The sequence below is a fragment of the Lissotriton vulgaris genome, chromosome 1_1 (genome assembly GCF_964263255.1).
Source record: "Lissotriton vulgaris chromosome 1_1, aLisVul1.2, whole genome shotgun sequence".
NCBI lineage: Eukaryota > Metazoa > Chordata > Amphibia > Caudata > Salamandridae > Lissotriton > Lissotriton vulgaris.
In genome coordinates, this window is record NC_141685.1 from 88,550,553 (window position 1) to 88,571,135 (window position 20,583).

The 20,583-nt window shown below is 54.1% G+C and overlaps 1 pseudogene across 1 annotated transcript in view; it reads right to left on the reverse strand.

Annotated features, from left to right (window-relative positions):
• LOC147737488 (uncharacterized) overlaps positions 1 to 17,503 on the reverse strand; it is a 59,143-nt pseudogene extending 41,640 nt beyond the window's left edge. Inside the window, exon 1 of the transcript XR_015298035.1 lies at positions 17,261 to 17,503. The product of XR_015298035.1 is annotated as an uncharacterized LOC147737488 (transcript). The remainder of the gene's footprint in view (positions 1 to 17,260) is intronic.
• Between the last annotated feature and the right edge of the window lie 3,080 nt (positions 17,504 to 20,583).

Below are 20,583 nucleotides of genomic sequence, written 5' to 3' on the forward strand. Positions count from 1 at the left end.
TTAAGGATTGACACTGGTTGTCTACAGGCATCAAACAGACTCACAGGCCCTTAAGGATTGACACAGGTTGTCTTCAGGCATCAACCAGCCTCACAGGCCCTTTAAGATTGATGCCGGTTGTCTACTGGTATCAACCAGCCTCACAGACCCTTAAGGATTGACACTGGTTGTCTACAGGCATCAACCAGCCTCAAAAGACCCTTAAGGATTGAAACTGCCTGCCTACAGGCATCAACCAGCCTCACAGGCCCTTTAAGATTGACACTGGTTGTCTACAGGCATCAACCAGCCTCACAGGCCCTTTAAGATTGCCACTGGTTGTCTACAGGTATCAACCAGCCTCACAGGCCGTTAAGGTTTGACACTGCTTGCCTACAGGCATCAGCCAGCCTCACAGGCCCTTAAGGATGTCACTGGTTGTCTACAGGCATCAGCCAGCCTCACAGGCTCTTAAGGATTGACACTGGTTGTCTACAGGCATCAACCAGCCTCACAGGCCCTTTAAGATTGCCACTGGTTGTCTACAGGCATCAACCAGCCTCACAGGCCCTTTAAGATTGCCACTGGCTGTCTACAGGCATCAACCATCCTCAAAGGCCCTTTAGGATTGACACCGGTTGTCTACAGGCATCAACCAGCCTCACAGGCCCTTAAGGATTGACACTGGTTGTCTACAGGCATCAGCCAGCCTCACAGGCTCTTAAGGATTGACACTGGTTTTCTAAAGGCATCAACCAGCCTCACAGGCCTTTTAAGATTGATACCGGTTGTCTACAGGCATCAGCCAGCCTCACAGGCCCTTAAGGATTGACACTGGTTTTCTACAGGCATCAACCAGCCTCACAGGCCCTTAAGGATTGTCACTGGTTGCCTACAGCCATCAACCAGCCTCACAGGCCCTTAAGGATTGACACTGCTTGCCTACAGGCATCAGCCAGCCTCACAGGCCCTCTAAGATTGACACCGGTTGTCTACAGGCATCAGCCAGCCTCACAGGCCCTTAAGGATTGACACTGGTTGCCTACAGGCATCAACCAGCCTCACAGGCCCTTAAGGATTGACACTGGTTGTCTACAGGCATCAACCAGCCTCACAGGCCCTTTAAGATTGTCACCGGATGTCTACAGGTATCAACCAGCCTCACAGGCCCTTAAGGATTGACACTGGTTGTCTACAGGCATCAACCAGACTCACAGGCCCTTAAGGATTGACACAGGTTGTCTACAGGCATCAACCAGCCTCACAGGCCCTTTAAGATTGACGCCGGTTGTCTACTGGTATCAACCAGCCTCACAGGCCCTTAACGATTGACACTGGTTGTCTACAGGCATCAGCCAGCCTCACAGGCCCTTATGAATTGACACTGCTTGCCTACAGGCATCAACCAGCCTCACAGGCCCTTTAAGATTGCCGTTAGTTGTCTACAAGCATCAACCAGCCTCACAGGCCCTTTAAGATTGCCACTGGTTGTCTACAGGCATCAACCAGCCTCACAGGCCCTTTAGGATTGACACCGGTTGTCTACAGGCATCAACCAGCCTCACAGGCCCTTAAGGATTGACACTGGTTGTCTACAGGCATCAGCCAGCCTCACAGGCCCTTAAGGATTGACACTGGTTGTCTTAAGGCATCAACCAGCCTCACAGGCCTTTTAAGATTGATACCGGTTGTCTACAGGCATCAGCCAGCCTCACAGGCCCTTAAGGAATGACACTGGTTGTCTACAGGCATCAACCAGCCTCACAGGCCCTTAAGGATTGTCACTGGTTGTCTACAGGCATCAACCAACCTCACAGGCCCTTAAGGATGGACACTGGTTGCCTACAGCCATCAACAAGCCTCACAGGCCCTTAAGGATTGGCACTGCTTGCCTACAGGCATCAGCCAGCCTCACAGGCCCTTAAGGATTGTCACTGGTTGTCTACAGGCATCAACCAGCCTCACAGGCCCTTTAAGATTGACACCGGTTGTCTACAGGCATCAGCCAGCCTCACAGGCCCTTAATGATTGACACTGGTTGTCTACAGGCATCAACCAGCCTCACAGGCCCTTAAGGATTGACACTGGTTGCCTTCAGGCATCAACTAGCCTCACAGGCCATTTAAGATTGCCACTGGTTGGTTGTCTACAGGCATCAACCAGCCTCCCAGGCCCTTTAGGATTGACACCGGTTGTCTACAGGCATCAACCAGCCTCCCAGGCCCTTTAGGATTGACACCGGTTGTCTACAGGCATCAACCAGCCTCACAGGCCCTTAAGGATTGACACTGGTTGTCTACAGGCATCAGCCAGCCTCACAGGCCCTTAAGGATTGACACTGGTTGTCTAAAGGCATCAACCAGCCTCACAGGCCTTTTAAGATTGATACCGGTTGTCTACAGGCATCAGCCAGCCTCACAGGCCCTTAAGGATTGACTCTGGTTGTCTACAGGCATCAACCAGCCTCACACGCCCTTAAGGATTGACACTGGTTGTCTACAGGCATCAACCAGCCTCACAGGCCCTTAAGGATTGACACTGGTTCCCTTCAGGCATCAACTAGCCTCACAGGCCCTTAAGGATTGACACTGGATGCCTACAGGCATCAGCCAGCCTCACAGGCCCTTAAGGATTGACACTGCTTACCTACAGGCATCAGCCAGCCTCAGAGGCCCTTAAGGGTTGACACTGGTTGTCTACAGGCATGAGCCAGCCTCACAGGCCCTTAAGGATTGACACTGCTTACCTACAGGCATCGGCCAGCCTCAGAGGCCCTTATGGATTGTCACTGGTTGTCTACAGGCATCAACCAGCCTCACAGGCCCTTAAGGATGGACACTGCTTGCCTACAGGCATCAACGAGCCTCACAGGCCCTTTAGGATTGACACAGATTGTCTACAGGCATCAATCAGCCTCACAGGCCCTTTAGGATTGACACAGGTTGTTTACAGGCATCAACCAGCCTCACAGGCCCTTTAAGATTGACACCGGTTGTCTACAGGCATCAGCCAGCCTCACAGGCCCTTTAGGATTGCCACTGGTTGTCTACAGGCATCAACCAGCCTCACAGGCCCTTTAGGATTGCCACTGGTTGTCACAGGCCCTTTAAGATTGGCGCCGGTTGTCTACAGGCATCAACCAGCCTCACAGGCCCTTTAGGATTGTCACTGGTTGTCTACAGGCATCAACCAGCCTCACAGGCCCTTAAGGATTGACACTGGTTGTCTACAGGCATCAACCAGACTCACAGGCCCTTAAGGATTGACACAGGTTGTCTACAGGCATCAACCAGCCTCACAGGCCCTTTAAGATTGACGCCGGTTGTCTACTGGTATCAACCAGCCTCACAGGCCCTAACGATTGACACTGGTTGTCTACAGGCATCAGCCAGCCTCACAGGCCCTTAAGGATTGCCACTGGTTGTCTACAGGCATCAACCAGCCTCACAGACCCTTAAGGATTGACACTGCTTGCCTACAGGCATCAACCAGCCTCACAGACCCTTAAGGATTGACACTGCTTGCCTACAGGCATCAACCAGCCTCACAGGCCCTTTACGATTGACACTGGTTGTCTACAGGTATCAACCAGCCTCACAGGCCGTTAAGGATTGACACTGCTTGCCTACAGGCATCAGCCAGCCTCACAGGCCCTTAAGGATGTCACTGGTTGTCTACAGGCATCAGCCAGCCTCACAGGCTCTTAAGGATTGACACTGGTTGTCTACAGGCATCAACCAGCCTCACAGGCCCTTTAAGATTGCCACTGGTTGTCTACAGGCATCAACCAGCCTCACAGGCCCTTTAAGATTGCCACTGGCTGTCTACAGGCATCAACCATCCTCAAAGGCCCTTTAGGATTGACACCGGTTGTCTACAGGCATCAACCAGCCTCACAGGCCCTTAAGGATTGACACTGGTTGTCTACAGGCATCAGCCAGCCTCACAGGCCCTTAAGGATTGACACTGGTTTTCTAAAGGCATCAACCAGCCTCACAGGCCTTTTAAGATTGATACCGGTTGTCTACAGGCATCAGCCAGCCTCACAGGCCCTTAAGGATTGACACTGGTTGTCTACAGGCATCAACCAGCCTCACAGGCCCTTAAGGATTGTCACTGGTTGCCTACAGCCATCAACCAGCCTCACAGGCCCTTAAGGATTGACACTGCTTGCCTACAGGCATCAGCCAGCCTCACAGGCCCTTTAAGATTGACACCGGTTGTCTACAGGCATCAGCCAGCCTCACAGGCCCTTAAGGATTGACACTGGTTGCCTACAGGCATCAACCAGCCTCACAGGCCCTTAAGGATTGACACTGGTTGTCTACAGGCATCAACCAGCCTCAAAGGCCCTTAGGGATTGACACTGGTTGCCTTCAGGCATCAACTAGCCTCACAGGCCCTTAAGGATTGACACTGGTGGCCTACCGGCATCAGCCAGCCTCACAGGCCCTTAAGGATTGACACTGCTTACCTACAGGCATCAGCCAGCCTCATAGGCAATTTAAGATTGCCACTGGTTGTCTACAGGCATCAACCAGCCTCACAGGCCCTTTAGGATTGCCACTGGTTGTCACAGGCCCTTTAAGATTGACGCCGGTTGTCTACAGGCATCAACCAGCCACACAGGCCCTTTAGGATTGCCACTGGTTGTCTACAGGCATCAACCAGCCTCACAGGCCCTTTAAGATTGTCACCGGATGTCTACAGGTATCAACCAGCCTCACAGGCCCTTAAGGATTGACACTGGTTGTCTACAGGCATCAACCAGACTCACAGGCCCTTAAGGATTGACACAGGTTGTCTACAGGCATCAGCCAGCCTCACAGGCCCTTAAGGATTGACTCTGGTTGTCTACAGGCATCAACCAGCCTCACACGCCCTTAAGGATTGACACTGGTTGTCTACAGGCATCAACCAGCCTCACAGGCCCTTAAGGATTGACACTGGTTCCCTTCAGGCATCAACTAGCCTCACAGGCCCTTAAGGATTGACACTGGATGCCTACAGGCATCAGCCAGCCTCACAGGCCATTAAGGATTGACACTGCTTACCTACAGGCATCAGCCAGCCTCAGAGGCCCTTAAGGATTGTCACTGGTTGTCTACAGGCATCAACCAGCCTCACAGGCCCTTAAGGATGGACACTGCTTGCCTACAGGCATCAACCAGCCTCACAGGCCCTTCAGGATTGACACAGGTTGTCTACAGGCATCAACCAGCCTCACAGGCTCTTAAGGGTTGACACTGGTTGTCTACAGGCATGAGCCAGCCTCACAGGCCCTTAAGGATTGACACTGCTTACCTACAGGCATCGGCCAGCCTCAGAGGCCCTTATGGATTGTCACTGGTTGTCTACAGGCATCAACCAGCCTCACAGGCCCTTAAGGATGGACACTGCTTGCCTACAGGCATCAACGAGCCTCACAGGCCCTTTAGGATTGACACAGATTGTCTACAGGCATCAATCAGCCTCACAGGCCCTTTAGGATTGACACAGGTTGTTTACAGGCATCAACCAGCCTCACAGGCCCTTTAAGATTGACACTGGTTGTCTACAGGCATCAGCCAGCCTCACAGGCCCTTTAGGATTGCCACTGGTTGTCTACAGGCATCAACCAGCCTCACAGGCCCTTTAGGATTGCCACTGGTTGTCACAGGCCCTTTAAGATTGGCGCCGGTTGTCTACAGGCATCAACCAGCCTCACAGGCCCTTTAGGATTGTCACTGGTTGTCTACAGGCATCAACCAGCCTCACAGGCCCTTAAGGATTGACACTGGTTGTCTACAGGCATCAACCAGACTCACAGGCCCTTAAGGATTGACACAGGTTGTCTACAGGCATCAACCAGCCTCACAGGCCCTTTAAGATTGACGCCGGTTGTCTACTGGTATCAACCAGCCTCACAGGCCCTAACGATTGACACTGGTTGTCTACAGGCATCAGCCAGCCTCACAGGCCCTTAAGGATTGCCACTGGTTGTCTACAGGCATCAACCAGCCTCACAGACCCTTAAGGATTGACACTGCTTGCCTACAGGCATCAACCAGCCTCACAGACCCTTAAGGATTGACACTGCTTGCCTACAGGCATCAACCAGCCTCACAGGCCCTTTACGATTGACACTGGTTGTCTACAGGTATCAACCAGCCTCACAGGCCGTTAAGGATTGACACTGCTTGCCTACAGGCATCAGCCAGCCTCACAGGCCCTTAAGGATGTCACTGGTTGTCTACAGGCATCAGCCAGCCTCACAGGCTCTTAAGGATTGACACTGGTTGTCTACAGGCATCAACCAGCCTCACAGGCCCTTTAAGATTGCCACTGGTTGTCTACAGGCATCAACCAGCCTCACAGGCCCTTTAAGATTGCCACTGGCTGTCTACAGGCATCAACCATCCTCAAAGGCCCTTTAGGATTGACACCGGTTGTCTACAGGCATCAACCAGCCTCACAGGCCCTTAAGGATTGACACTGGTTGTCTACAGGCATCAGCCAGCCTCACAGGCCCTTAAGGATTGACACTGGTTTTCTAAAGGCATCAACCAGCCTCACAGGCCTTTTAAGATTGATACCGGTTGTCTACAGGCATCAGCCAGCCTCACAGGCCCTTAAGGATTGACACTGGTTGTCTACAGGCATCAACCAGCCTCACAGGCCCTTAAGGATTGTCACTGGTTGCCTACAGCCATCAACCAGCCTCACAGGCCCTTAAGGATTGACACTGCTTGCCTACAGGCATCAGCCAGCCTCACAGGCCCTTTAAGATTGACACCGGTTGTCTACAGGCATCAGCCAGCCTCACAGGCCCTTAAGGATTGACACTGGTTGCCTACAGGCATCAACCAGCCTCACAGGCCCTTAAGGATTGACACTGGTTGTCTACAGGCATCAACCAGCCTCAAAGGCCCTTAGGGATTGACACTGGTTGCCTTCAGGCATCAACTAGCCTCACAGGCCCTTAAGGATTGACACTGGTGGCCTACCGGCATCAGCCAGCCTCACAGGCCCTTAAGGATTGACACTGCTTACCTACAGGCATCAGCCAGCCTCATAGGCAATTTAAGATTGCCACTGGTTGTCTACAGGCATCAACCAGCCTCACAGGCCCTTTAGGATTGCCACTGGTTGTCACAGGCCCTTTAAGATTGACGCCGGTTGTCTACAGGCATCAACCAGCCACACAGGCCCTTTAGGATTGCCACTGGTTGTCTACAGGCATCAACCAGCCTCACAGGCCCTTTAAGATTGTCACCGGATGTCTACAGGTATCAACCAGCCTCACAGGCCCTTAAGGATTGACACTGGTTGTCTACAGGCATCAACCAGACTCACAGGCCCTTAAGGATTGACACAGGTTGTCTACAGGCATCAACCAGCCTCACAGGCCCTTTAAGATTGACGCCGGTTGTCTACTGGTATCAACCAGCCTCACAGGCCCTTAACGATTGACACTGGTTGTCTACAGGCATCAGCCAGCCTCACAGGCCCTTAAGAATTGACACTGCTTGCCTACAGGCATCAACCAGCCTCACAGGCCCTTTAAGATTGCCGTTAGTTGTCTACAGGCATCAACCAGCCTCACAGGCCCTTTAAGATTGCCACTGGTTGTCTACAGGCATCAACCAGCCTCACAGGCCCTTTAGGATTGACACCGGTTGTCTACAGGCATCAACCAGCCTCACAGGCCCTTAAGGATTGACACTGGTTGTCAACAGGCATCAGCCAGCCTCACAGGCCCTTAAGGATTGACACTGGTTGTCTTAAGGCATCAACCAGCCTCACAGGCCTTTTAAGATTGATACCGGTTGTCTACAAGCATCAGCCAGCCTCACAGGCCCTTAAGGAATGACACTGGTTGTCTACAGGCATCAACCAGCCTCACAGGCCCTTAAGGATTGTCACTGGTTGTCTACAGGCATCAACCAACCTCACAGGCCCTTAAGGATGGACACTGGTTGCCTACAGCCATCAACCAGCCTCACAGGCCCTTAAGGATTGACACTGCTTGCCTACAGGCATCAGCCAGCCTCACAGGCCCTTAAGGATTGTCACTGGTTGTCTACAGGCATCAACCAGCCTCACAGGCCCTTTAAGATTGACACCGGTTGTCTACAGGCATCAGCCAGCCTCACAGGCCCTTAATGATTGACACTGGTTGTCTACAGGCATCAACCAGCCTCACAGGCCCTTAAGGATTGCCACTGGTTGCCTTCAGGCATCAACTAGCCTCACAGGCCATTTAAGATTGCCACTGGTTGTCTACAGGCATCAACCAGCCTCCCAGGCCCTTTAGGATTGACACCGGTTGTCTACAGGCATCAACCAGCCTCCCAGGCCCTTTAGGATTGACACCGGTTGTCTACAGGCATCAACCAGCCTCACAGGCCCTTAAGGATTGACACTGGTTGTCTACAGGCATCAGCCAGCCTCACAGGCCCTTAAGGATTGACACTGGTTGTCTAAAGGCATCAACCAGCCTCACAGGCCTTTTAAGATTGATACCGGTTGTCTACAGGCATCAGCCAGCCTCACAGGCCCTTAAGGATTGACTCTGGTTGTCTACAGGCATCAACCAGCCTCACAGGCCCTTAAGGATTGACACTGGTTGTCTACAGGCATCAACCAGCCTCACAGGCCCTTAAGGATTGACACTGGTTGCCTTCAGGCATCAACTAGCCTCACAGGCCCTTAAGGATTGACACTGGATGCCTACAGGCATCAGCCAGCCTCACAGGCCCTTAAGGATTGACACTGCTTACCTACAGGCATCAGCCAGCCTCAGAGGCCCTTAAGGATTGTCACTGGTTGTCTACAGGCATCAGCCAGCCTCACAGGCCCTTAAGGATGGACACTGCTTGCCTACAGGCATCAACCAGCCTCACAGGCCCTTCAGGATTGACACAGGTTGTCTACAGGCATCAACCAGCCTCACAGGCCCTTAAGGGTTGACACTGGTTGTCTACAGGCATGAGCCAGCCTCACAGGCCCTTAAGGATTGACACTGCTTACCTACAGGCATCGGCCAGCCTCAGAGGCCCTTATGGATTGTCACTGGTTGTCTACAGGCATCAACCAGCCTCACAGGCCCTTAAGGATGGACACTGCTTGCCTACAGGCATCAACGAGCCTCACAGGCCCTTTAGGATTGACACAGATTGTCTACAGGCATCAATCAGCCTCACAGGCCCTTTAGGATTGACACAGGTTGTTTACAGGCATCAACCAGCCTCACAGGCCCTTTAAGATTGACACCGGTTGTCTACAGGCATCAGCCAGCCTCACAGGCCCTTTAGGATTGCCACTGGTTGTCTACAGGCATCAACCAGCCTCACAGGCCCTTTAGGATTGCCACTGGTTGTCACAGGCCCTTTAAGATTGGCGCCGGTTGTCTACAGGCATCAACCAGCCTCACAGGCCCTTTAGGATTGTCACTGGTTGTCTACAGGCATCAACCAGCCTCACAGGCCCTTAAGGATTGACACTGGTTGTCTACAGGCATCAACCAGACTCACAGGCCCTTAAGGATTGACACAGGTTGTCTACAGGCATCAACCAGCCTCACAGGCCCTTTAAGATTGACGCCGGTTGTCTACTGGTATCAACCAGCCTCACAGGCCCTAACGATTGACACTGGTTGTCTACAGGCATCAGCCAGCCTCACAGGCCCTTAAGGATTGCCACTGGTTGTCTACAGGCATCAACCAGCCTCACAGACCCTTAAGGATTGACACTGCTTGCCTACAGGCATCAACCAGCCTCACAGACCCTTAAGGATTGACACTGCTTGCCTACAGGCATCAACCAGCCTCACAGGCCCTTTACGATTGACACTGGTTGTCTACAGGCATCAACCAGCCTCACAGGCTCTTAAGGATTGACACTGGTTGTCTACAGGCATCAACCAGTCTCACAGGCCCTTTAAGATTGCCACTGGTTGTCTACAGGCATCAACAAGCCTCACAGGCCCTTTAAGATTGCCACTGGTTGTCTACAGGCATCAACCAGCCTCACAGGCCCTTTAGGATTGACACTGGTTGTCTACAGGCATCAACCAGCCTCACAGGCCCTTAAGGATTGACACTGGTTGTCTACAGGCATCAGCCTGTCTCACAGGCCCTTAAGGATTGACACTGGTTGTCTACAGGCATCAACCAGCCTCACAGGCCCTTAAGGATTGACACTGGTTGTCTACAGGCATCAGCCAGCCTCACAGGCCCTTAAGGATTGACACTGGTTGTCTAAAGGCATCAACCAGCCTCACAGGCCTTTTAAGATTGATACCGGTTGTCTACAGGCATCAGCCAGCCTCACAGGCCCTTAAGGAATGACACTGGTTGTCTACAGGCATCAACCAGCCTCAAAGGCCCTTAAGGATTGTCACTGGTTGTCTACAGGCATCAACCAACCTCACAGGCCCTTAAGGATGGACACTGGTTGCCTACAGCCATCAACCAGCCTCACAGGCCCTTAAGGATTGACACTGCTTGCCTACAGGCATCAGTCAGCCTCACAGGCCCTTAAGGATTGTCACTGGTTGCCTACAGGCATCAGTCAGCCTCACAGGCCCTTTAAGGTTGACACCGGTTGTCTACAGGCATCAGCCAGCCTCACAGGCCCTTAAGGATTGACACTGGTTGTCTACAGGCATCAACCAGCCTCACAGGCCCTTAAGGATTGACACTGGTTGTCTACAGGCATCAACCAGCCTCACAGGCCCTTAAGGATTGACACTGGTTGTCTACAGGCATCAACCAGCCTCACAGGCCCTTAAGGATTGACACTGGTTGCCTTCAGGCATCAGCTAGCCTCACAGGCCCTTAAGGATTGTCACTGGTTGCCTACAGGCATCAGCCAGCCTCACAGGCCCTTAAGGATTGACACTGCTTACCTACAGGCATCAGCCAGCCTCACAGGCAATTTAAGATTGACACCGGTTGTCTACAGGCACTAACCATCCTCACAGGCCCTTTAAGATTGACAATGGTTGTCTACAGGCATCAACCAGCATCACAGGCCCTTAAGTATTGACACTGGTTGTCTACAGGCATCAGCCAGCCTCACAGGCCCTTAAGGATTGTCACTGGTTGACTACAGGCATCAACCAGCCTCACAGGCCCTTAAGGATTGACACTGGTTGTCTACAGGCATCAGCCAGCCTCACAGGCCCTTAAGGATTGACACTGCTTACCTACAGGCATCAGCCAACCTCAGAGGCCCTTAAGGATTGTCACTGGTTGTCTACAGGCATCAACCAGCCTCACAGGCCCTTAAGTATTGTCACTGGTTGTCTACAGGCATCAACCAGCATCACAGGCCCTTAATTATTGACACTGGTTGTCTACAGGCATCAGCCAGCCTCACAGGCCCTTAAGGATTGACACTGGTTGTCTACAGGCATCAGCCAGCCTCACAGGCCCTTAAGGATTGCCACTGGTTGTCTACAGGCATGAACTAGCCTCACAGGCCCTTAAGAATTGACACTGGTTGCCCACAGGCATCGGCCAGCCTCACAGGCCCTTAAGGATTGACACTGGACACCTACAGGCACCAGCCAGCCTCACAGGCCCTTTAAGATTGACACCGGATGTCTACAGGCAGCAGCAAGCCTCACAGGCCCTTAAGTATTGTCACTGGTTGTCTACAGGCATCAACCAGCCTCACAGGCCCTTAAGGATTGACACTGGTTGTCTACAGGCATCAGCCAGCCTCACAGGCACTTAAGGATGTCACTGGTTGTCTACAGGCATCAGCCAGCCACACAGGCCCTTAAGGGTTGACACTGCTTGCCTACAGGCATCAACCAGCCTCACGGGCCCTTAAGGATTGACACTGGTTACCTACAGGCATCAACCAGCCTCACGGGCCCTTAAGGATTGACACTGGTTGTCTACAGGCATCAGCCAGCCTCACAGGCACTTAAGGGTTGACACTGCTTGCCTACAGGCATCAACCAGCCTCACGGGCCCTTAAGGATTGACACTGGTTGTCTACAGGCATCAGCCAGCCTCACAGGCACTTAAGGATGTCACTGGTTGTCTACAGGCATCAACCAGCCTCACGGGCCCTTAAGGATTGACACTGCTTGCCTACAGGCATCAACCAGCCTCACAGGCCCTTAAGGATTGACACTGCTTACCTACTTGCATCAGCCAGCCTCACAGGCCCTTAAGGATTGTCACTGGTTGTGGGATGCTTAATTGCAGATCCCTGGTGAAACATTATCAGGAGGTGGCCGACGTGTTAGAAAACATGGATCTGAACGTCCTCTTTTTAACAGAAACGTGGACTAGTACTGAGTCGTTGGTACAAATGAGCTTTGCTTGCCTGGATGGATATAAACATTTTCACAAACCAAGGACTGTTGGGAGAGGAGGGGGGGTTGGGGTGATTTTCAAGGAAAAATTGAACTTCTCCCCTTTACAAGTAGACAATGCTACTAGGATTGAACGGTTGGGCTTCTCGTTGCAAGAGGCACAGACCCCCGGGTTGCAGACACCCAGTTTCAAGATCTGTTCAACTCCATCACTGACCTGAGCCTCACCCATTCGAGAATGATCGTACTAGGGGATTTTAACTTATGGGATAACGGCAGCCTAGATAACCATTTGAGAGACTTATAGTACACTTGTGAGACCGTTAATTTACATTGAATGGTCCTACCACCGACTCATCTAGGAGGACATGTCTTAGATCTCCTGTTTGCGAACCAGGGCGACACTGAGGTGGTTGATGTGCTGCCGCAAAGCTGGACCGACCATTCTTTGATTCATTTCCGTATCATGACACCCAGTTCAGAGGATAATAATAACCAGTCATCGACCTATCGAAAAGGAAGAGAATGGGCCAAGCTGGTGAAAAATAGAGCACTGGCGATCTTTCAGGATCAGAATCTCTTTACTCCCTCTGCCCCTGTAGGTGAAAATTATCAGACGTACTGTCATTATATTGCAGGAACCCTGGATTTAATAGCTACAGTAAAACGTATCAAAAACACAAAAAAATCTCTGCTTCCTGGTATAATGATGAATTAAAACAGCTACGGGTAGCATGCAAAAGGCCGAGAGGAAATGAAGGAGGGCCTACCTAGAATCAGTTAAGAAAGCCTTGAAATCGGTACAGGTCCAGTACAAGGAATCTATTGTCAGGGCCAAAGCAGACTTTTATGCTAAATCGATTCTGCAAGCTCCAAATAGAACAAAAGCGCTTTTTAATATTTTTAGGGATTTATCTAGTCCTGCTTGCACGAGCAATGAGGTGGTCGCATCGCAGAAACTCTTCGATGAGATTGCCATTTTCTTCGAGGAAAAAATAACAAAAATTGTTGGAGGACTACATCATGATGGTCCGGATGATTTAGCCTGGACGTTAGATGCAGAATCTCAGATAGAAACCTCTTTGAATATCTTTCATGCCCCCACAGAGGATTCTTTTAACCAGCTGGCTCAAAGTATATCCTCGGGCTCCCCGTTAGATCCGCTTCCAAATAAAATCTGGAAAATGTTTGGTCAAGAAACATTTCCCTGGCTATGGAAGATCTGTTGTCAGTCGCTGGAGGAGGGGGAGGTACCAGAGGTATTGAAGCAAGCAGTAGTAACTCCTTTGCTTAAAAAACCATCCCTGGACCCTTCTAATCCAGCAAATTTTAGGCCAATCTCTCTACTGCAATAGCCTGTTTAAATTTTAGAGAAGGTAGTTAGTAAAAGTCTATTGTGCTACCTTGAAGACAATCTCCTGCTGGACTGGGACCAATATGGCTTCCGCACGGAACACGGTACCGAGACTGCTTTGGCAACCGTAATGAACAATCTACGAATGGGTGCTGACAATGGGAATTCCTCTCTCCTAGTGTTACTGGACATGTCAGACGGGCCCTGCAGTGGTTACTATCTTACCTGTCAGGAAGACAACAGGCTGTGTCTCTGACGCCGTTCACCTCAGGCATGTCCCCAGTACATCATGGGGTGCCACAGGGCTCGGCGATTAGCCCAATTCTTTTCAATACTTACCTGCGCCCTCTATTCCCCATTATTAAATCTTACGGGGTAGACCTGGTCATCTATGCACATGATACCCAACTGGTGTTTTCCCTGTATGGGAAACAGGCGGTATCTATGGACACCATCCAGGAGTATATGAGCCAGACTGCTGGTTGGCGTAGGAAAAATTCCCTACAGTTTAATGGGGGGGGAAACAGAGGTGGTGTACTGTCCTGCCACTAGAATGTCTCCTCCTCTATCGGTGGAATTTAAACGAACCCCCGAGGACGACCCCCTGATTCCGGATAAAGTGGTGCGTAACCTGGGGGTCATGGTGGATGGAAATCTTCAAATGGACTCATAAGCTAATAAAACGGCCAATGTTTGCTTCACCCTGCTATGCATGCTATAGAAAGGTTCTTATGCTACTTACAAAAAACACTTTTAAATCTCTCTGCATTGTATACTGGTGCTGCACAGGACCCGGTATCACTGCCCGTTTACTAGAGGAGGTCATGTCAGGCTGTGACGATTCTATCACGAGCCGTCTTGCTTTACATGGATGGGAATTGTGCCTTCTATTTTTGAGCCAAGAAGCATTCATTATTTGAGGGCTCATGTTTATGTTTGGTATCAGATTGTGTGCACCTCATCAAGAATCGCTTACAACTGATTAGTATCTTGAATTATATCTTTTGTCTGTTGGCACTCTTAAAACATCAGCCAATATTACTTGTTTAACACCAGCATATTGACACTGACCTCCGCACGGCTATTCTTGACTTCCAGTTTTGTGATGTATATACCCCAGATTGACATTGAAGGGCTGAATCTTTGATCAAGCCTTGCTCTCGCTAATGGTCTCCCTGTTATCCTGGTGAAGACGCTCTTCTGGACACATCTAATAGATATCCTTTATCCAGTTCCAGCTCTTACTGAAGACGATTAAATCAAGAAATAGGACAAACCAGCGCGACTACTCAAATTAGAATAAACCGCCCTGAAGAAGTCCCCAGTGGACGAAACGCGTCGGCTGTACAATTTTTTTTCTTCACGTTTTTGGGAATAAAAAGAATCGAAATTAAAGAATTCTACTCCTGTGATTATTAGATTTAGGTCTGTTTTTTATTGCCTAAAGTTGTGTTGTGCACCTGTGCGTTTATGTATACTGCTAAAGTTCTCCTGTGAACTAGAATTGTGACGGTGGGTGCCAATAAGTGTGCACACACACAAATCCCTTAACTAATTTTAAAGGGAATTTTATAATGATCAGTTATTTATGTTAGGTGCTATGACTAAGAAAGTTCCACTATCCCCTTTGTTTCAAACAGGGCAGCACACGGTCAGGATCCTGTCCCCCTGCAGGAGAGGTTTACTTGGTATAATCCTGGGAGGCAGCCCCGCTCTTTGAATGTAAATCTGATAACAACTGCACGATTTAAGAGGTCTCGGATGGGGGGGCAGAACCTTTGGTGTGACGGCCTCGCGTGTATGGAATGACTTACCTCTGGACCTTAGACAGGCCAGTTCCCTGACATGCTTTAGGAAGAGCCTGAAAACTTGTCTATTTCCAAAGGCTGATCTTTAGATCCTCTCACTGACAACTGAATCTGCTTTGTGGTGTCTATCCAGGCGCCAGGATACCCGTAGGGTGGCAGTTTTGCGCTATATAAGTGTATATTTCATTCATACAGGCATCAACCAGCCTCACAGGCCCAGGAGGGTGGACAGTGCTTGCCTGCTTGAGGGTGGGCACAGCCAGAGGAGCCCCCCCGGCTGTGCCTGCTCAGAGGAGCCCCCCCCTTGCAGTGCCGGCTCAGAGGAGCCCCCCCTTGCAGTGCCTGCTCAGAGGAGCCCCCCCTTGCTGTGCCTGCTCAGAGGAGCCCCCCCTTGCTGTGTCTGCTCAGAGGAGCCCCCCTTGCAGTGCCTCCTCAGAGGAGCCCCCCTTGCAGTGTCTGCTCAGAGGAGCCCCCCATTGCAGTGCCTCCTCAGAGGAGCCCCCTTGCAGTGCCTGCTCAGAGGAGCCCCCCCTGCAGTGCCTGCTCAGAGGATCCCCCCCCTGGCAGTGCCTGCTCAGAGGATCCCCCCTTGCAGTGCCTGCTCAGAGGAGCCCCCCTTGCAGTGCCTGCTCTGAGGAGCCCCCCTTGCAGTGCCTGCTCAGAGGAGCCCCCCCTTGCAGTGCCTCCTCAGAGGAGCCCCCCCCTTGCAGTGCCTCCTCAGAGGAGCCCCCTTGCAGTGCCTGGTCAGAGGAGCCCCCTTGCAGTGCCTCTTCAGAGGAGCTCCCTTGCAGTGCCTGCTCAGAGGAGCCCCCTTGCAGTGCCTGCTCAGAGGAGCCCCCCTTGCAGTGCCTGCTCAGAGGAGCCCCCATTTCTGTGTTTGCTCAGAGGAGCCCCCCCTTGCAGTGCCTGCTCAGAGGAGCCCCCCCCCCTTGCAGTGCCTGCTCAGAAGAGCCCCCCTTGCAGTGCCTGCTCAGAGGAGCCCCCTTGCAGTGTCTGCTCAGAGGAGCCCCCTTGCTGTGCCTCCTCAGAGGAGCCCCCTTGCAGTGCCTGCTCAGAGGAGCCCCCCCTTACAGTGCCTGCTCAGAGGAGCCCCCCTTGCAGTGCCTGCTCAGAGGAGCCCCCCTTGCTGTGCCTGCTTAGAGGAGCCCCCCTTGCTGTGCCTGCTCAGAGGAGCCCCCCTTGCAGTGCCTGCTCAGAGGAGCCCCCATTTCTGTGTCTGCTCAGAGGAGCCCCCCTTGCAGTGCCTGCTCAGAGGAGCCCCCCCTTGCAGTGCCTGCTCAGAGGAGCCCCCCTTGCAGTGTCTGCTCAGAGGAGCCCCCCCTTGCTGTGCCTGATTAGAGGAGCCCCCCTTGCTGTGCCTGCTCAGAGGAGCCCCCCTTGCTGTGCCTGCTCAGAGGAGCCCCCCTTGCTGTGCCTGCTCAGAGGAGCCCCCCTTGCTGTGCCTGCTCAGAGGAGCCCCTCTTTCTGTGCCTGCTCAGAGGAGCCCCCCCCCTTCTGAGATGTGCCTGCTCAGAGGAGCCCCCCCCTTCTGAGATGTGCCTGCTCAGAGGAGCCCCCCCCCCCCCTTCTGAGATGTGCCTGCTCAGAGGAGCCACCATCCAATGTCTCTGCCTGCTCAGAGCCCCCACCCCCCAGGTGCTCTGCCTGCTCAGAGGAGCCCCGCACCCACGTGCTCTGCCTACTCAGAGGTGGCCCCACAGCCCCCCACGTGCCAATGCAACCTGACTCCCAAAAAACTAGCGCTTAGAGACCAAGGGCTCGGCGGAAAGCGCTGCACAGTAGCTGAAGTCCTCACTCACTCACCCGTGCTCTGCACCCTCTGCTGAACGGTCCGTACCCCCTTCTCCAGGGGGTGCCCTCTGTGCCCCCCCCCCTGGGTACAGGTCGTCCGGCGGCAGCAGCTTCAAGGCGCTAGAGTGCAGTGCGCCTGGAGTCACGGTGAGTGTGCACTCCCTGCTCACTCACTCATGCTCTGCGCCCTCTGCTGAACGGTCAGCACCCCCTCTCTCGTCCGGCGGCAGCAGCTTCAAGGCGCTAGAGTGCAGAGCGCCTGGACAGGCAGGCTGGAGTGAGGGTGAGTGTGCACTAAGGAGGGCTCCGGGGAGAGCCGAGGGGCTCTGGTGTCTGTCATAAGGGGCCTGGCACTGAAAGGGCCAATCAGAGAGCGGCCCCCCCCCCCCCCCGCCCTGCACAGCCTCCCCCCCCTGTGCTGCTCGTGAACTCTCACTTATTGATTCGTTTAATGCGTTTTTATCTCGCGCAGACTTTACCCGAAGGTGTCAGAGGCTTCACAACAGGAACAGTAAAGATACATGAGGAGAAGATGACAAGTGAACACGTTACAAAAGCAAACGTTGAGTTACAGGAGGCAAAGGGGACAATTGTGAGCAAACAAAATACAAGAGGAGCAAACGGAGTGTTACTCGCACTCACAGCCCCCACACACGTCCTCGTGCAGGTGCTGCACCCTAATTACCTTCACACAGTCTCACAAGTAAACTTCACACGCGGGCTCTGATTGGCTAGGGGGCATCGGATACGGGCACTGCCTGCAGACATGTGCTGAGCTTGACCCCAGAGGCAGAGGCTCCTCGCAGGCGCGCCCCAGGCTTCGAGGCGCTGTAGACATATCCTGAGCCTGCCCCCAGAGGCAGAGGCTCCTCGCAGGAGCGCCCCAGGCTTCGAGGCGCTGCAGACATGTCCTGAGCTTGACCCCAGAGGCAGAGGCTCCTCGCAGGTGCGCCCAGGCTTCGAGGCGCTGCAGACATGTGCTGAGCCTGACCCCCAGAGGCAGAGGCTCCTCGCAGGCGCGCCCCAGGCTTCGAGGCGCTGCAGACATGTCCTGAGCCTGACCCCCAGAGGCAGAGGCTCCTCGCAAGCGCGCCCCGGGCTTCGAGGCGCTGCAGACATGTCCTGAGCCTGACCCCAGAGGGACATATCCTGAGCCTGACCCCCAGAGGCAGAGGCTCCTCGCTGGCGCGCCCCAGGCTTCGAGGCGCTGCGGATGGCTGGGTGAGCGGCCCAGAGGGCCGGGGTGGGTGGTGGTGGCTGGTAGTTTGTGCCCCTCTCCCCTCATTCGTGTCAGTTCAGAGTTCACCCTATACACAACGGCCACAAGGAACGATTCTAAAAGGAGGCCACGCGCTCGGGCCTAATCGTGATCCCCGCCTGACAACCCCCCCCCCCCCCCCTTCCCTAAATCTCCCTCCCCCCCTCCTCGGACCCCGCCCTTTCCTGCTCTTCTAACGGACTCTTTTCCGCGGTGGCGCTGGTGCTGCTAGCGCTGCATGAAAAGAGGAAGTGTGGGTAACGATGGAGGCGCTGTGTGCACGGGTGCAGCGCGGCAGGGCAGGCGGGCTACTAGAGCCACATTGGGACGGGGGGGGGGGGGGGCTGAAAATTATTTCGGGGGGCTAATTCTTCAAACCGAAGACAGAGGGGCTCTAAGAAGGGGTGCGTGAGCCCAATGGGTGTTGCGCGCCTGCAGCAGGGTATATTTACCCTGGGTGCCCCCACCTCCAGGCACATTGCTGCTTATTCTGGGGTCCCCTCCTGTTCCCTCTGGGACCCCCTCCTGCTCACTCTGGGGCCCTGCTACTCACTCTAGGGTCCCTGCTGCTCACTGGGGTCCCTGCTGCTCACTCTGGGGTCCCCCTGCTGCTCACTCTGGGGTCCCCGCTGCTCACTCTGGAGTCCCCTGCTGCTCACTCTGGAGTCCCCTGCTGCTCACTCTGCGGTCCCCGCTGCTCACTCTGGAGTCCCCTGCTGCTCACTCTGCGGTCCCCGCTGCTCACTCTGGAGTCACCCTGCTCACTCGGGGGTCCCCCCGCTGCTCACTCTGGGGTCCCCCTGCTCACTCTTGGGTCCCCGCTGCTTACTCTAGGGCCCCTGCTGCTGCTGCTCACTCTGGGGTCCCCGCTGCTCACTCTGGGGTCCCCCTGCTCACTCTTGGGTCCCCGCTGCTTACTCTAGGGCCCCTGCTGCTGCTGCTCACTCTGGGGTCCCTGCTACTCACTCTGGGGTCCTCCTGCTGCTCACTATGGTGTCCCCCGCTTCTCACTCTGGGGTCCCCGCTGCTCACTCTGGGGCCCCTGCTACTCACTCTGGGGTCCTCCTGCTGCTCACTATGGTGTCCCCCGGCTGCTCACTCTGGTGTCCCCGCTTCTCACTCTGGGGTCCCCGCTTCTCACTCTGGGGTCCCCGCTGCTCACTCTGGGAATCCCCGCTGCTTACTCTGGGGCCCCTGCAGCTCACTCAAGGGCCCCTGCTACTCACTCTGGGGCCCTCTGCTACTCACTCTGGGGCCCCTGCTACTCACTCTGGGGTCCTCCTGCTGCTCACTATGGTGTCCCCCGGCTGCTCACTATGGTGTCCCCCCGCTGCTCACTCTGGGGTCCCCCTGCTCACTCTTGGGTCCCCGCTGCTTACTCTAGGGCCCCTGCTGCTGCTGCTCACTCTGGGGTCCCCGCTGCTCACTCTGGGGTCCCCCTGCTCACTCTTGGGTCCCCGCTGCTTACTCTAGGGCCCCTGCTGCTGCTGCTCACTCTGGGGTCCCTGCTACTCACTCTGGGGTCCTCCTGCTGCTCACTATGGTGTCCACCGCTGCTGCTGCTCACTCTGGGGTCCCCCTGCTGCTCACTCTGGGGCCCCTGCTACTCACTCTGGGGTCCTCCTGCTGCTCACTATGGTGTCCCCCGCTTCTCACTCTGGGGTCCCCGCTGCTCACTCTGGGGCCCCTGCTACTCACTCTGGGGTCCTCCTGCTGCTCACTATGGTGTCCCCCGGCTGCTCACTATGGTGTCCCCCCGCTGCTCACTCTGGGGTCCCCGCTTCTCACTCTGGGGTCCCCGCTTCTCACTCTGGGGTCCCCGCTGCTCACTCTGGGAATCCCCGCTGCTTACTCTGGGGCCCCTGCAGCTCACTCAAGGGCCCCTGCTACTCACTCTGGGGCCCTCTGCTACTCACTCTGGGGCCCCTGCTACTCACTCTGGGGTCCTCCTGCTGCTCACTATGGTGTCCCCCGGCTGCTCACTATGGTGTCCCCCCGCTGCTCACTCTGGGGTCCCCCTGCTCACTCTTGGGTCCCCGCTGCTTACTCTAGGGCCCCTGCTGCTGCTGCTCACTCT